Source organism: Lepisosteus oculatus, chromosome 11 (genome assembly GCF_040954835.1).
Source record: "Lepisosteus oculatus isolate fLepOcu1 chromosome 11, fLepOcu1.hap2, whole genome shotgun sequence".
NCBI lineage: Eukaryota > Metazoa > Chordata > Actinopteri > Semionotiformes > Lepisosteidae > Lepisosteus > Lepisosteus oculatus.
Window position 1 is genome coordinate 18,899,816 of NC_090706.1, and position 18,760 is coordinate 18,918,575.

Genomic DNA, 18,760 nt, shown 5'->3' on the forward strand with positions numbered 1-18,760 from the left:
GCAACTCGGCCACCTTGTTGATCTTAATGCCTTGTTCTTTTGTGATCCCTGGATCAATCACCTGTTAGAAACCAAATGAGCTAGACACATTTTAACAGGTCATACAAAAGGTGATAAGAGTTGTACACCGGAGAATGCAGCAATTTATCTTTTTAATTTTATTTGCCCCCTTGGGAGTGATGGGAGATTACAGGCAGCACTCAAGAGATCGGCACTATGTAGTTAATGTCTCCCCCTTGGGGATTGTCTCCTTGCCTTGTTTATGTGCAGAGCAATTTGCTGATAGTGGGGGAGTATAAGAAAAGTGCGTACTGTGAAATGCCCTGGAAGGAGAGCTTACACAGTCCTTCCTAGTACTTCCTTTGCCAAAGCTTAACATAATCCGCTTGTCTTATTATTTTTTGTTCTAACCAGTTACTTCATTATCCTTCCAATGAACGCTCTCTGTGCTGCTGTTTCCTTTAGTTCATAACCATGCATTCATCTGAAGTGTCTCCTTGCTTCTTCAAATCCTTTGCTCCCAGCCCCGAGTGCATGCTTTGGCAGTGAAGTAGTGCTGCTACATGCTGAGTGCAGTAAGGCAGACTCTCCCGTGGGGCTGTGTTTTGCGCTGTTCTGTTACCACCCCTGCTCAGATCTCTACAGGCAGCGTTCAAGGATCCCATCCTCTCTAAGCGCTTCCTGACAGAGACATCTCGAAGTCGAGAGGGACGTGTGGCAAGGCTTCAAGTCGCACAGCACAGAGGCGCGGCATATCACAGCCAGCACGACACTGACAGTCTCTCTCTGGGGCCAACTCTTCATATACAGTACTAGCTCCTCAAACACAAGAGGCTGTGCACCTTATCCCATTTAATTTAACAAAAGATCTGCTTTTAAGTTTCATCGTCCTGTTAAGCCCTGCTTTAACACCAGTTAAGTCTGACATCAGTCTGATTAGGTGAGTTGGGAACTTTACTAATTAACCTATCATATTCAGGTCTAATTAGATACCAGTATTGTTTTGTACTAATAATGTAAATTCAAAAAATACTAAAAACCTGAATGACGAGATCAAAATGGGAGCATGCTTCTCTCTTTCACTAATTAATATGTTCTAATTTATAATTCCTAGCATTTATATACTGTAGCACTTTTCATTCCATTTCAAAGTGTTTAATGAACAGAAGGAGACCCACTTTATGAACCACTTATGTAAGTATAGCCCCTACCTGGGTGATGCACAGCAGCCCCACTGCACAGCAACTCAAGTGAGGAACTGCTTCATCAGTTGAAATAAAGGGGAAATAAAAGGAAACCTCATTAAATGAACTTAGAGCAAGATTTAGTCACTGGGTTTCCACCCCTGCTCTTACATAACATGGAGCCATGGGATTTATAACAAACCAGAAGGCAGGTCTCCAGTTTTCCAAATCATCAGACAGATGTGGATTCCTAGAGCACAGTGTTCCCAGTCACCATACTGGGACATTCACACCTTTACTAGTACAGGAAAGAATTTTGATTGGCATTTGTTCCCCTGTCTTATCTATTTTATTCATGACTCTGTGCATCTTTTCATCCATCTGTCCATCTATGGCAGGCAGAGCAGGGAGGACCTCTGTTCATTATTTATCTGATGGCCCACAAGTTTATCTTTTAATCCATCTGCCAGGCACCCCAGTGGAGATAGGGCGCTGATGGTGGGAGCTCTGTCTCTCCATCTGACTAATCTCTCTCAGAATGCACTTTTTCTCTCCTGTCATTCTCCCTCCTGTTTCCAGTCTTTCCCACGGTCTATGTCTCCCTCCTCTTCCTCCTTCTCCTCTCTTTCTACCTGTCTTGTTCCAAGCTTAAGCTCCTGTCTGTAGGCTATGTGTGTCTTACTGATTGTGGGGACGTTGAAGTGTCTGTGTTGGGGGTTTACACTAATAGCCTTAGTTTATATAGCTTAAGAGGTCATACACAATGATTTCTGACATCAGATTCAATTATTTTATTTTGTCTGCCATTTTTCTGCACTAAAAAGGTTTCAATTGACCCCTAAGCAAAGGGTCTAAGCACAATTTAGAAATCCAATTCATTTTACTTACACATGCAGATGTTCAGAAAGCAAAAAGCACTGGACAGATGCAAAACATCTCTCTTGGTAAAAAATTCCCCTCCAAGCACATTGCAAAAACTGGACATTTTTCTATATCAGCTCTTTCTCTCCCATTCATACAGTCACACACACTCAAACACACAGTATCTATACTCTACACTCATACCCACATTTTGCACATTTTTGTACTTAAAGTGCACACACGCTTACACACTACAGTATACAGTATAAATGTATATTATATAAAGAGGCACACACACCGGGAAAATCTTTATCACTTTACAAATATGAAATGTTTACAAACCTATACAACAACTCATTCACTCTATACATACTTCTCCGCATATAAATACAAACCAGACTGTTATACAGATAAGCAAATAGGTCTGTATCTACTGTGAAGACAAACTAAATGACTGTTAAAGAATGATATAGATAGCAGCATTTAATTCAATTGAAGCTACAGTATATACTGTTAAGTAGCTGCAGATCAGCATTTAGAGAATAGGATTTTCAGCACCTTGGACAGAGCACTAGTTTGCAAGAAGCTGGATCCTACAGTGCAGATCCCATTTGGAAATATCTTTTTTTTTCACATCACTGGAATGTGGATTGATCATAGAATATAGTTTTTTATGCAATTTGAATTGAAGGAAATGCTATTCACATAACAAAACTATAAAAGAGTCATAGAAAGATAAAGACTGTCTTGCCTGCATTAATGTAATTACAGTAACGCTATAGAACCAGTAATACAAGAAATACTTGTGTTTGGGCTGAGTATTGGTTAATAGAAAACATAACTGTTAATGCTCAAATTAGGATGATATAATTAGTGGAATGCCACAAGGAGCTGTATTAGGACCGCTGATGTAACCAATTTGTATCAATTTCTGATATAATACTGTATCAAATAAACTAGTTACTGTACTTGTGTCCCATTCAGGGTATACCTTGCCTTGTGCCTGTTGCACAAGTAGGTTCCAGCTCCGCCACGATACTAAATTAGATGAAGCAATTAGAAAATAGATGGATAGATAAACTAGTCACACTTGCAGGCAATAGTGGAAGAGGAAGATTAGAAAACTCTGCAGAAGCTGCAAATAAAATTCAAAGATTTAGAAACAAACTCAGGACTAGTTAAACAACTGTATTGCATTACATACAAGTGAGAATAACAAACTATAAATGCAAAAATGGATAATACTGAGATCTGTATGAAAAAGATATATGTTGACACATCATTGCTATCTACAATAGACAGTGCGGGAAAGTAATAAAAAGGTAAACAATATGTTTGAATATATTAGCGTACAATTTTGGTCAATACAATTTAAACAATATTTCTGGTCGACAAACTATCTGGAGAATATCAACCAAATATACTGTATTCTGGGGTCAAGGGAGTGTCCTACATTAACATGCTGAAGGGCTTAAACCTTTTTAGTACTAACCAGAGAAGACTAAGAGAGGACCTGTGACAAGCAGTCAAAATCTTTAAAGGCATTGACAAAGTCAACCCAGAATATTTCATCTGTGTGTGCAGTGAAACAAAAAGCAGTGGAACCAGGTGGAAACTACATAAATGTGCATTTTAAAGCACAAACAGAATCCAGTTATTGTATTTACACAATAACCTTGGTTTCTTTCAGGGAAGGGCTGCATAAGATCCATGGATCAATTAACGACCAACTACCAAACAAGGTAGACATGCTGAATAACCTCTAGTCTGTGACCATTCCAATATTACTCAAACTATGATCTTAAAAAAGGTTGCAGATGCATCCCCTATGTTAAACAAAATTGCAGAAATGTTTAATGTAACCAAAAGAAAATGGCATACACAAATTGAAAACAATACATTGCATAGAGATCGTGTTTGTTACTCATTGCTGTGCGGTGTTAGTATTTATGTTTTTATTGTCTTCCCATGTTAAAACCATGATTATGTGAAGTCAACGGCTTAAAAAGTTATCGCAGACGAACTAAAAACCACACAGAATAGCTCTTTTGTTGATTAGCACGGTATTGTGACAGTGTTGCAGTTGCAATTCTAATCGGCCCCGCTAGGTGTACTCAGAGAGCTATGTTAAGCTGTACTCTGAAACCCTATGGTTGCACGGGAGATTTAAAACGTACGGGCACATCTTTCTCTTGAGAATGGGGATAAAGAAAAAGAGCCTTTCGAAAACTATAATATTTCAGGAGTGGCAGAGATGACTATATTTTAATGTACAGATCACAGAGCTTTTTCCAATCTGACTATCTGTAACAAATGGCTCGCACGCAGGCAACTAATTCTCATCACCAACAGCTCAAACTACCACTTTCAAATCTCCCTTTGATTTAACAGCTTGCATGATCAGCTCTCTGTCAGGCTCCCTGATGTAACTAGAAGTCCTTAGAATTGAGTACTGCCATACACTGTCACTTTCCAAGGCAATCCTGCATGTCTGTGACCTCCGCTTTAAAAGCCCTCCTTATTGAAAGCTGTTGACAATAACCTACAGTACCTCTGAGTCCAGACTAGCTGTCTTTCTATCTTAAGGAATAGACAGATGTGAGAGGTAGAGATATGCATGTAATATAAATAAGCATGATAAATGAGTGACACTGAGGATGACAAGACATCCACCTGGTTGAAATGGAAAAGGATTTATATGTTTTTGTGGACTCCTTAATGTTTTTATTCAGAATACAAAATGTGAAAAGGGCAGAATTCAAGCCAAAGGACGTTATGTGAAAATTACACTTGAGAATTGAAAATAACTTGTGAATACTTTGTAGAATTTTGGTTGCCGTATTTCAAAAGGACATTAGTGTTCTGGAATCATTCCAGACCAAAACCACATGGGTAATCCCTGCCCTTAAAGGCAAATATCACACAGGAAAGTCAAAGAAACTCAATTTCTTTAGTTCTAAGCCAAGGAGACTACAAGGGCACTTGCTCGAAGTATTTTAAATCGTCACAAAATCAACCCAGATGGTTTGTCCAGCACTGCAAAAAGGACAGGAGAACACAAGATAGCTCAGTGTACTTAGAAGTGAATTTTGGATGCTCATCTGTACACAAAGGGTTGTGGGATTCTGGAACAAACCACCGACATTTTATTGAAGCCAGTTCCATTAAAACCTTCATGAAATTGATGAATGATCCTTGCCTTGATTGGCTACTACAGTAGGTATCAAATGAACTGAATTACAATTTCTCATTCATATATTATTATGTTCTCTAACCACTAACTGTCACATACTGTACTTCCATTCCTTTAATCTCCACATAAATCAACAGTTTACTTTCCTTTCCTCCTAGACCCTCTGTTTAAATTGTTAGCCCAGAAAGCTTCATTCCCCCAGACTTGAGTGGCTCATGTCCAGCCTCCCTTTCTCCACACACCTTTCTCCGTACAGTAGAACCTAAACCAGAGTATTTCTTGCTTTTCCTTAGCAATGGCAGTTACTAGAGCTCTGTGGATCTCAGCAAGGTAAGTCTGGTGTGACTTTAAGTGCACCAGACTCTCTCTTATCCCGCCAATAGGTCCCCAGAGGGCAATCAGCCATAGGGCTGGAATTAAGTGAGTCAGCGCGGTTATCTGCAGACAAGAAAAGGCGTTAATCACTGCGTTTCTTGGCTCTTCCAGGGCTCATTAAGGCCTTGCAGAGAGAGAGAGACAGAAAGAGCACGCGTGAGGGAGAGAAGGGAGTTCTAACAGTCACACAGAGGCTGGTGCCAAAGTATTGAGTTCCTCTAGCAGAGTGGGAGCGAATATCCTCGGCTGAGATGTGTCAAGGTAATGCTCCTGCCATTGTCATCAGCACAGGCAATCAGCGTTGAAATGTCAGCATGAGCGTCGCTCGAGGGAGGATTGATTTTCATTTTTCCCCCTCCAGGAGAAAAAGCAGTCTTTGACATAGAAAATCAAAGAGGCTTCCCAGTGCTTCTTCTGGTTAAAAGCCTCCATCCTGGAGTGAAAGACAGAGGGGGAATCGCTGAACTAGGGTAGGCGAATACAGCCAATCAATCCACTTTACAATCAGCCTTTATTTATTTTTTGAAGGAATCTTTTACTGGGGAGCACTTTCTCAAAGTGTTCAGTAATCGGTCATGTTACACTAAAGGTGAAAAGTGCTTCCCAGGTATGAAGAGCTTACAAGACTGTAGCCCCTTACGATTGCGTTTAGGGAACTGAAAGTACAAGAGTCCCTTTACATGGGGGCATTGGTTTATTTCTGGGTTCAGCTATCTCCTGCTTAAATCTCTCCACGAGTAATCCAGCCTTGCCAATGCCCTGCAGGTTACACAAGGCAAATTGTTCTGGAATTCGGGTTCTAAAGAAAAGAATACAAGAAAGCTTCCAAACAAAAACCTTTGGTGGATAGATGCTTTCTGATCACACAATCACCTTCTGCCTGGGTCTTGGGGCAGTCTCATTACCCATATGTGCAATTCTCTTAGGCCTGAATAATCCTTTTGTGCAATTCTCTTAGGCCTGAATAAGAATGCTCTTAATTTCCACTTGTGTTCACATAAGGTTATACAATAGTTGCAAATATAGTTTTTTCATTTGGTTGCTAGAAACTCTGTCTCATCTAGCTATCTGGGAAGGATTCTAGAGGACCTATTTTAAAAATTAATCTGGGCAGCTTATTCTAGTCACCCAGGAACAAGGCTATAGAGTTTAAAATAGAGAGTTTAAAAATAAACATAAGGAGAATCGAGCCCCCATTTTCAGCACTGCCACTCCCCATGCTACTCGACACAGTCCCATGACCAGCTTTGACCATGACAAAATGTTGGCAGCATTCATTGGTGCCAATCTTGACCCCCACCTGGTCAGACCCATCATGGTGCAACAGGAGACCACAGCACAACAGAAGAGTTATCAGAATGTAGATACCGAAATCAAGCACTAGAAGTTAAGAAACTGCAGAAAGAGCATTCAGCCTACTTTATGTGCTAGGCATGCACAAGAATAGTCAGCTCATACCAGAAGTAATAATTTGAAAAAATAACACAAGATGGATAATTAACCAGACTGACCAGCTGAGCACATGCTGACACTGGGCCACGGTATGCTGGGAACAGAAAGAGTCAGCTGTGACATGAAATCCATCAAATGAAAAGTTGTTTTTTTTCCTCCCTCAAACACGATCAGTGACCCTGGGTAATTGTCTGTCAACTCTGCAGTAAAACAAATTGCAATCTCTCGATTATGTAAACAAAAAAGAAACTTTTGGACTTTTCACGTAAGTTTGCTGCATGAAACTCCTTCACTTCTGCTCAATGCGCAATTGTCTCCAGGCAAGATTGTGGCTGGCGCGTTTGTGCAGTGCTAATGAAATTAGTGGGTTTAAAAGCTGGAGGTATGTGTGTGCCTGCGTATGGGGTGTGTGGATGGGGGGGGGGGGCAATGTGTGGAGACGACAGTTGTGGGAGGTTGTCCTGCGATTCTTCCATGGAAAATCAGATTCTGTATGTTAATGCGATAAATTGATGTTAATGTCTAGGCTTATATGGTAACTGTAGAATACCGCCCCCAAAACTTTCTCCTGGATTCTGAAACAGACCTAGAAAGAGACACTCGGATCCTTACTGAATTACTCGGGGGCGATCAAATAACTGTGCAATCAAAAACCGACATTTTCTTGACCTCCAAGTATTTAATTTAATCACTCATAATCAAGCTTCTTGCCACCTCGTTTCATTACAGAGTCACTTTCCACAAAATGGATTTTGTCTGTGAGATGAAAAGTACATAACATGCATTGAGCAGTCTGAGGGGGACGAAAGTACAACGGTAATTATCATCAGAAAACTGAAGTGCAGTAATATATTTACCTCTATTATTGTAGTGTAAATAGTGATACACCATGGTGATAATCAATTAATGCTAGAATTTTATAACTTGCCATGTAGTGAACGTTTTGAACAGTTGTACTTTAGTAACTCTAATGTAAAGGATATGGGGTGGCAGAGGTGCAAACCATAGAGCATAACAGTCTGGTGGGGTTTCAGGGTGTAAAAAAGTTTGCAAAGGTTTTAATCAAGGAAGTCAAATGGTTCAATGAAGTCTTGAATTAAGGGATTATGTTTAGCAGGACAGAAAACCAGCAGGTGTGTGAGCCTCCAGGAACAAGATTAGGAAACCCTTTTCAAGGACACAAAAACTGATTTAACACTAGAATGAATATCAATGTACATTTTCACGTGGTAATTAAAAAGTCACCATGTTATAAAAACATAGAGGGCCTTGAAAGTTACTGTATGTACCCCCTTTCCTGTAATGTTCCATTTTATTCAGTTACAAAAAATGTATATGCATTGCCCTACAGAGTGATTGGGACAAGAGATCAAGAAAGGGCTCCAGTTACTGATGACTTGCCACTGGAGGTTGCTATATGACCTCTGATTTTTAGAAATAGCCACAGTGGGTGTTGATGATTTAATGGCCTTGGTGACGGTGTTGAGAATTTCACATTCTTATATTTGATTAGGTCTTGTGTAGTACATAAAGGGAAAGCATGGCAGTTTTGGTGGTTGTTTTTTTTTTAACGATCTTGAAAAAGGCCTATAATAAACTATTTTGTATTAATGTTCACACCTTATTAGCTTTTGTATTTTTGTATTATATTGAGACCCTACATCAGCAAGGATCTTTCATTGTGAATATTTTTTATTAAAACTCTCAAGCTTAATGTTTTCACAGGATGAGAGACTCGGAAACAAACCCAACATTATGACCAATTCAGGTGGTTTGAAAACCATGTTAATTATAGCTTTAACAAGCAATTGTTGGACTGGTGGTTCCTAACCCTATTGACGGGGACTGTTTCATAAAGTGAGATAAGTCAGTTAACCGGATAACTTTAGTGAACATGATGACAGAAGTCTCAATTTTTGGTTTCGTGAAACAAGATTGAATTGTATACTGTTAAGCAGCATACCCTCTTAACCCGCTCCAGTGTGACTTTGAGGTTAAGAGCTTGACTCACAAGCAGTCACCCTGCAAAAAACAATGTCACGTTTCTTCACGGATCCAGTTGACATTAGAGCTTTGTGGGGAGAATAAAGATTTAGAGGTTGCCAATACCCTTTACTTTTACCCTTTACTGTAGTTCATAGATGATTTCTATTTGAAAGACACCATTTTGGCAGACGGGGTATACTTTACATTCATCAACTCTTACATGGTTAATACTGCTTGTCTTAGCTCAGCGTTTAAAGACATTTGAACATTGTTCCTAGGGCTGAAGTTCCTTGTGAATACAGTTTTTTTTGTGTTGGTGACTTGGAGAGATTCAGTAAAGCAACAGTGTGTCTTGCAATAAAGAAAGCTGTATTTGCTCTAAAAGATTTGCACACATTCATAATGTTCCCCAGCCATACATTAGTGAATACCATCAAACAGGTGTTTCATGAAATAGCTGGTAATATTCTCATATTTAATTCTATCCACTGTTAATGCAACTTCTGTTCTCTGTAGCTATGCACTATGATCTGAACATTTTGTGCAGCATCTCCTAATATAACAGGTGTTCTGCACTCCACAGACATCCTCATTAAAGCTCCCACGGGGCCAAACAAGGCTGATTTTCTAAAAGAAAATCAATTTGCAGCAACAATGTACAGTTAAAAAATAAAATTCTAGCCTGAAATATGAACATTGCTTACCACAACCGCTTACCGTGCCTATGATAGGTGTTATCTAGACTTAGACCTTCATAATGTACAGTTTCCATTATCATGTTGCTTCCTTGTTGAAATGATCTGTGATGCATTGTGTCACATTGCCTTGCCAACATGTACAAGATACTGTACCTTCACACAGGTCTATGACATCACTGTTGCAGGTGCTGTGCTGTATAACATTGCCACCCTTAGGAAGGAGAGAGTTCCTCCCCTCCACCTGTATACTGTGATTAACTTCCTCCCATTCATCTGAATCAACAGGACGGCAGAGCTGAGAGAGCCATTATAGCTGAACATCATTTTACTGAAACCGTGATCTTTTTTTAGGATTTATGTTTTTCTAATTTCATTTACAGTAGGATACTTTGTCCCCATCATAAGTAGGTCACATATTACCTTTCTTAAGGCTTTGAGGAAATTGGGGACAGCATCACCTACGTATATTACTTGATTAACACAACAAAAATGTTGGGAAAAACAATGTCCCATTAAAGTGATACATTCTTTATTTTGTTGATGATGATGATTTGTCCTCCTCCTGTCTTACTCTGCTCATGCTTCTTTTTTGGCTAAAATTAGGGAATATTTTAATGCAGAGATACTGAATGATATTGTACAGTATCACTCCTGGGTGATATTCTTGTATTTTGTCTTGACCTGCTGTCAGGTCCTCCGTGGACCAGCTACTGTAAATATATAAATTATTATTACATAAAAACAATATTGTACAACTACACAATAGCTTGAAGAGGGGGTCTGCAATGTCATAAAAATATATATTTAAGTAATTCAATGTGATTTTTATGGTATAGTTTCTTCTTATCTTGAAGTATTTCATTGGATTTCATAATTAATTTCCACATTCAATTTATTAGTGAGTCTTTGTCAGGCAACATCTCTAGCTTTTGCAGTGGCTACAGTAGACAGTACCTCCTCATTATTATAACAGATTTTCTCCTCATAGTATTCCATAAGGAGCAGTAATTCATGGTCACTTGATTAAGATGCACATTTCCCTGTGGCTTTACAGGCGCAGATGAAGAATTCGATGCTCAACCCTACTGAAGTGTGGTGTGAATGTGCAGTAAGTCAGATTGTTTAAGCCTGAATCACTTTAACCGGACAACCAGAGTTTGCCTTTGTGAAAGAGCAATCCTGACGCCAGTTAGATAGATAGATAATACTTTATTAATCCCGTAGGGAAATTGATGTGAATCAGTTATCTGGTTAATTCAATCTAGTTAACTACCAGAATCCAGAAAATTGTGAATAAGTTCAAAACTGCTTTGCGAAACAGCACCGTGCCTCCCAATCCATCACAATGGCTAAGTTCTTCTCCAGGGGTTTGTCCTGTGGTAAGAAGTAGCAGAGGAAGGTCAGTCCTCTGAGGCTAAATTGTTTCAGGTGTACAGTACACAGATGCACACACTGAAAAATGCTGTCTAGACTGTTTTTTTCAGCCCTGGTCATGTTGTACCTTTGTTTCTACAACATTTTTTTCCCAATTAGCTCTTGCTGTGTTAATTGACCTCATTGACCTAATTATACTAATAATTAGCTTACTCAGACCTTATTGAATATTTTCCAGATCTTAAACAGCTGGAGATTTCAGGTTAGCTATACAGTACATTCTCACAAACTCTAACTTGTCAGTTTTCTATTAGGAAGTACATAGGGGTAATTTAGAAAGTTATTAGTTTAATTAAATCAGTTAGAGCCTCACTGGAATAGAAACCAGCAGATATGAGGTTCTTCAAAGGGTTGAAAAATAATATTTTAGAAGTTAACATTTCCTTCTGAAATTGTAGTACTTCCCATTTACCTAATTGTCTTGTCTGCTAAGGCTCAGCTTAAATAACAAATATCAGAATACTCAAATCCATATAGGCTAGCAGCTTTTCACCATGTAGAAGCAAATAATACCCAGATATCAGAAAGCTCTCATCCAGTGCTGTGGAGCTATATTACATCTTGACTTTATAATCGAAAGTGGTGCACCCTTCTTAGTAAAATGCACAAATAAGCAATTGTTTTTTGGCATTATAAGGAAAAAGACTCAAAGTACAATTCCTCCGAAGTGGATCCCCAATCTGAAATAAGAGAGTTTAAATTAATAAACTCACTGTGCCACGTAACTACTCTAGTGAATTGAGCCAAGCATGAATTTGATTGTATTTTTTTTAAATGGCCCCAAACACAATTTCCTCCAAAATGGAATCTGGCATAGTTTAAACTTTTAAAAGCAATGAACTTTCTGGGTATCATTTTCTTATATATTTTTTTTTCCGTATGTAATTAATTTTTGCAGATTTTGTTATTGCTTCTCATCTCCTGAGCACATCATGGCACTGGGGAACAATTTGCTGAAACACCAAAGAAGTACCTTCCAGTGCTGTGCACTCTCCAGTATCCCCCATGTTCCCCCACAACTTAAAAATATCCTACCGCTTTCTCCCAGTCTGCTTGTCCCTGCACTATTAAGGACTCCATTTTCATTAAGCCTTAAATTTCATTATAATTACTCAGTGAAATTCTCCTTTGCCTGGAGGCTGATTGTTTTTGCACTTTCAAAACTCATTAGTTCTCTTCCCCCCCTCTTGTATTGTTTCCTTTCCTCTCTTATTTACTTTTTCCTCCCTCTTCTTCTCTGTTTGCTTTCTGAAGTCCTATCCCTCAACTCTGCGGAAGAAGCACAAAAGGGACTGAACTCTAATTACACTGTGGTTGGAGATGTTTATTAGTTGTATCCTCTGTGCTGGTGTGTTAGAGATCGAACAGAGGTTTGAAGGTAATTCTTTTTGTTATTTTGGAATACCTATTGGCGCAATCTCTTGACTACGGCCCCGAGACATTGAGAAAAAAACACCTTTTGGCAGAGAAACATTTGAAACTAATTAGCACCTCTGAGAGAATTCAGGAAAGGAGGCTACTGTTGTTGATATCTCCCTCTCTCTTTTTCTCTCTTTCACTATCTCTATCCCATTTAGTTTAGTTAAGTTAATGATTAAATGATGATTATTTATTACGGGCAGCGAAGTGGTTAGCAGCGATGGGGTCTGGGGTGCTATTTGTGTGAAGTTTGCATGTTTCCCCACGTGTGAAGGAGATTCTTCCAGGTGCTCCTCCCACAGTCCAAACACATACTGGTAGGTTAATTGGCTTCTGGGAAAATAGGCCCAAAAATAAACTGAATTATATATAAGTGATTATATCGATAAAATTATATGAATAATATATTTTAATTCACCTGTTAGTCAATCAATTGCAGTGGTTACAATATCAGACAGGAAGCCTGTGCCACCTTTGTGCAACTTACAACCTGGATCTGGATGTTAAAGATCTGCCTCAGCATTACTTAGTGTTCTGCTCTCAAACTGGAGCCTTGCTCTGAACCACAGTTCTGTTTTAAAGTCTCAAGTTCTCATCTCATCCTCTGCAACTTTCTGGATTCTTATCTGAATTCTTATCCTTGCTTCATCCTGACGTGGCCTCCTGGATTTTCTCTTTGTGCATTTTGAACCGTGATTTCCTTGGAAACAATCTTTGCTTTCTTGCCTTGACCCTGTTTGTGGATTTCTGTTCCTACCTGGCTTTATCCTTATCTTGATCTCCATGTAATTGAATCAAGTCCACATTCAAGATACATGTGAAAGCTGGTGTGCAACAGTTTCTCCAGAATAAAAGGTGTCCTGCACAGGTATCTTCCTTTCCATCACATTCTAGAACATAAGAAAAGTTACAAATAAGTGGGTTTCATTCTGCCCATCTTTGGTAGTTAGTACTCAACTGATCCAAAGATCTCATTGATCTGAATCTTTAAAGAAACCAGGGTATTGACTTCAAGAACATAGGTGGATAGCTTATTCCACACTTGTTTCCATGTAGTTTCCCCTTGTGCCCTCTTCTTCCTTATTCAAAATCCTTTGACAACCAATTAATGGAGACAGGAGCAGGTTTGATGGTATCTGGAATCTCCTAGTCATGGCAAAGGGTGGGCTATTAAAAAGGGTTGTCAAGCACTTATGGCAGAAGAGTATTTTGGCTGCTGTAACTGCAACTGAGCAGCCCATTTTAGGATCTGTCACCCCTTCGAGGGAGAGGGCTCAAAATGGAACTCTAAACAGAGACTACGTCATCGCTAATGGCTAGATCACTGAACCCAGAGTGCTATCCTTTATGTCCTATATGAGGACCCTCAGTGAATATCTGTTGACCTTCCAGAGATTCTTTCAGAGATTCCAGGGTCCTAGACCATCAGTGGCTAGAGAACCCAAGAGGTATAATATCAACATTACCTCTGAAACTGAAGAAAGCTAGTTTTTCAAATGGTAACATTGTCAAGGAAGGAGTTAAATATTCCCCAAAGCCTTTTTATTTTTAGATGTCAATACTCCTTGTGAATTTTCTTTTACTCACACTGAATGGAATCACTTCCAACCCCCCCCCCCACACACACAGTATGTGTATATCTGTAATTGCATCCTAGCGGGTCTACGTTTTCCAGCATTAAATAACAGTCAGAAGGGAGTTTTCAGAGTCAAGCAGTTTAGCTTGGTGACACTTTCAGAGTTTCTTGTACCATGTCATTTGTCAAAGGAAGAATGCACTGATACAGTATGTTGTTGCTCCTTTTCTTTCCACATTCCACATTCCACTGGTATTTTGATGAAGTGTCTACAAAGGAGTTAGACCCTTATTTAATCTAATTTTTTTATGATGTACTGTTTCTTCAGCACATAGGATTTTGGGGATGAGGATAATGAAGTAAAGTAATGGTTGAGCTAGAGGGAGGTTCATTTAATTTTAACTAATGCGAGAGAGTGTTAAAAGATATTGATGAAACATTCTGTTTCTTCTAGTTGTGCTCTGATTTCATTATAGTAGCATTTCAAGTATATGTATGAACTCATTTGATCTTCCCTTGCTATTAAACATGCTTTATTCTTTTTTTTTGGAAGATGTGTTTGACACAAACCACATTTCTTCTAACTTTGTACTGGAGTTATACAGTAGTGCAGTGATTAAAGATGAGCACTTACAAGTAGTCCTTTTTCTTTCTCTTCATATTTTATGAATTTATTGAGGTTTTTTTTAAATGCAGCAAGTAAAATTCTAGAAATTACTTTTCTAACTATAGACAAATGACATAAGCTTGACTAATAAGTGCAAACAAGATGAATTTCAGAAAGCACCTAAGGTAATTACATTGTTCTGCAAAGTATGCTGTGCAACATTGTATTAAATATTTTTTTAATATGACTACAGCACAGCATTTTTGCTTATTTATGTTTTATAGTTCTACATATTGTTTTGAATGTAATTCATCTTATATAAAAGGCATTGCTCATCAATTCGCTTTGGTAACCAGACTGTTTGGATCAGAGAAAAGTAACATGGAATTAAATTGTATTTTACAAAGCATTCAGATTTATCACTAGTTTTTGTTTTTTGGCAGCAGTGTTACCATCTTGTAGCCCATTCTCATGAGATTGCAAAAGCAAAGCAGATACTGGTAAACCGCCAAAAAAATCTAGGTTGTTGATTGTCCCGTAGGTGGCACTGTTCCCAATTCTTCTATTCATTTTCTAACTCCTTCCAATCCAGGATTGTAGGGGGATGTAGGAGCCTATCCCAGCAAACAATGGACTAAAGGCAGGATACCTCTTGCATAAGACACCAGTCTATCATAGGGCTCACACAGACACAGTCACACACAGACTCACACCAGGGCTAGGGTTCCCAAAAACCAAATAACCAGTAAGTTGTGTATGTTATGTATGGAGGAAACCTACACAAACACATGGAGAATATACAAACTCCATGCAGATTGTACCCCAAGTACAAAATATAACCCAGGGCACCAATGCTAACCACTGCACTACAGTCGACCAACAGTCTTCACCTTGGACTAGAATTTCAAAACCAATGCCCAAGTATGGTGACTGGGGACAATGTGCTGTAGGAGCCGCTGTCCTTCCAGAAGAGGCATTACACAGAGGTCCTGACTACTTGGACAGTTATAATCTCATTGCACTAGTTGTGTGTGAAGTCTTGTGTGATCTGGCCTTCTTTATGTTTTGTCCTAAAGCAATTTCTCACTTCCCCTCCTAATTTGCTGTGTTTTACCCAAGTGGAGGCTACACTTCAGAGGTGGATGAAATAAATTCAGTTCTATGTGCAAAGTGCTTTGGGATTATTTGGGATAAACTGCAAAGAACGATATACTGTACATGAAAATAATTATTATTAATTCTTGGCTTACCCTTGTTTCTGGTTCTGTGCGGTGATCTATACAGTAGATGTTTGTATTTTTCAGAGGACATTGAGTATGGCTTTGTACATTGAACTTAAAATCTTAATGTTTCCTGTATCCATACAGTGAAACAAATGTATTAGGTTGTTCTTTCTTCCAGAACAAATAAAATAACAATTTCAAGTTTTTATTTTTGTTCGTTATCAAACTTAGGGAAGTTGAACAATTGTGTTTCCAAATTAATGTATTAATGTTTTGTTTTCCAGGTTTGTTGGTGCACTGTAATAATTTTGCAAGCTGTGCTCTTTTGCATACTTTATGTTTGGCCTCCCTAGATAAAGATGTCTGCTAAGTCGGCATAATACTAGCACAGAAAATGTTTCTTCTGTAGATGCCTGACACTCACTTTTCCAGAGTGAGATTACAGATGGCTGGATTTGATCTGTTGTGCAACTGCAGGAAGCTGAGAATTTTTTTCTAAATATAGATGCAGATACAAACTTTTTTATTTTTTTCCCTTCCTTCTCAGTTAATTCTATTTACTTAGAGGTCACCGACAAACTAAAATGTGATTCTTATTCATAAAATACATGCCTGCAGGCGGTCTGTGGGGGTGTTGGAGCGTGGGTGTGCTCAAACACATTATCGTTACAGTACACTAGATAAATGTCCCTTCAGAGTTGATTTCTGCTTTCGGTTTCATTTCTGATTATTACTATCATGGAGTGTGGAGAAAGAACAGGTGCTGATTTGTTTTTCAGAGCTCATGTGAACATGTTTCTCAAGTCCGACTGTTTTCATTTCTGTAAATGCAAGGAAAATGACCTTGAAAGAACAGAGGTATTGTTATTCAGATCTGCCAGCATTATAATCTTTCTCATATAGTAACAATGTTCCAAGTCTTCTGATGTGCTCTTAATTGCATTTGGTGATGGCATTTTCTTTTTGTGTGCTTCACAAACCTCCAGGTCTGAGTAAATACAATATGAGAAAACTAATTTTCCTGTTAGGGGTTTTGTTAACTTAGTGCCTCTGACAGACTCAGAGGGCACAAGGCAGGAGTGAAAGAGCACAGGACTACTCTCTCTCTGGACAAGATGCCAGTCCATTGCAGGGTCAGAGAGAGAGGAACAATTTAGAGGAGCCTATCCAGCATGTTGTCGTGTCATTGGAAAGTGAGAGAAAACCAGTGAACCTTAAAAAATCCCCTCATGAACACAAGCAGAGCATGCTTACTCCACACAGAAGGTACTGCAACCCAGAATTAAACCCAGGACTAAAGAGCTGTAAGGCAGCAGTACACCTGTGCTATGTGTTAAAGCTTTCCTTCCATCTCCTCAAATGCACACTGTCTAGATGATCAGTGTTTCAAAATTGTCACTGTGATCAAGTGTGTGATTGCGATTGTGAGATGCAGGGACATCACTTCTGGAGTGTAGTCCTACATGGAACCCTGTGCTTCCTTCATCAGTATTTGGTTGCTGGTTTACTTACCAGAAATAAATAGCCTTCTGATAATGAATGGATAGAACACAGCTGTGTTAAAATAAAGCCATAAAATGGATATGTTTTTTTAGGTATGGACATGAGTTGCACGTTGATTGGAAGTTATAGAAATGCTCAAGTAATTTAAAATCAAGCTTTGAACTGGAACTGTTTGGTATTTAGACCCCAGTTGGTGAACTCCCATTAGTTCTTCTTGTCATGGAGTCTCTTATGGGACCTAGAAGAACTGAAGATACACTCAGTGGGCAGGACTGTTCAAGGGCTGTACTAACCAGTTACTGACTACCTTTTCACGTGAGCTCCTGTGCAAGAGAGCTACATAAAACAAGTGTTTGATTATTGCAATCGGCTTTACTAGGAGAAGATAAAGAAGGATTGATTCAGGGTGAATTTACCTACTGTCTTTGTGTGGGGCTATATAATTGCGGGTCACCCTTAGCTCCTCACTTAGCATTCAGGATCCAGATGTCTTGCACCAGGTTGTCTCCTCCGCAGCATTAGGGCATACGTTTCTTCCCTGGGCTAACCTCCGTGTTTCCCCTTTTGCCACTACGCATAGGGTCTCTATTGCTCTCCTTGTCATTCCACAGCATGCCCTTCCAACATCCGTGACACCTACTGATTTTCCAGTGTATTATTTGTAGAAAGGGTATTATTATTATGCAAAAAGTCACTGTTGTGGGTTATGTGTGAAGAATTTGTTGCAATATGCTGATCTACCAATAAAACTGTTTCTTGTAAAAAAAAAAGAATCACACATTCTTTCTGTAATTTATATTCCCCATGCTGGAATTGCTAATCAGGTCAGCTCATGTCCAGAGCTCCTCCTCGACTGCACTACTGAAAGAGATCCAGTGCATACACAGACCCTGGAAAGATGGAGACCATCACACGATCTGGGAAAGTAATAGTTTCTTGTTGTTTGAAATACAACCATAGAACCACAAACGTTTTAGCAGACAGATTAAGGATATACTCCTGATATTGTGAGATTCTGAATGATAAAAGCATTCAGCATCAAATGACTAAAGCACATATTGTAAGGAGTTTAGAAGAGAACCCGATACACAAGCTAAAACAGTTAAACCTTTTCCCTACAAGAGGACCCTATCGAAGTATATAGATCCTCATTGAATTAAATCAACAGTGAAACACAAACCAGAGGACACAAGTAAACACTACCTGGAAGTGCATTGAGAACTTTACACCAAAGGTTGTGGGAGTATGG

At 39.0% G+C, this 18,760-nt stretch overlaps 1 long non-coding RNA gene across 1 annotated transcript in view; it reads left to right on the forward strand.

The window, feature by feature from the left end:
- The first annotated feature begins 6,945 nt into the window (after positions 1 to 6,945).
- LOC138241882 (uncharacterized) overlaps positions 6,946 to 18,760 on the forward strand; it is a 54,460-nt gene continuing 42,645 nt past the window's right edge. Inside the window, exons 1-2 of the long non-coding RNA XR_011191162.1 lie at positions 6,946 to 7,330; positions 10,804 to 10,857. This is a non-coding gene — a long non-coding RNA (uncharacterized lncRNA). The remainder of the gene's footprint in view (positions 7,331 to 10,803; positions 10,858 to 18,760) is intronic.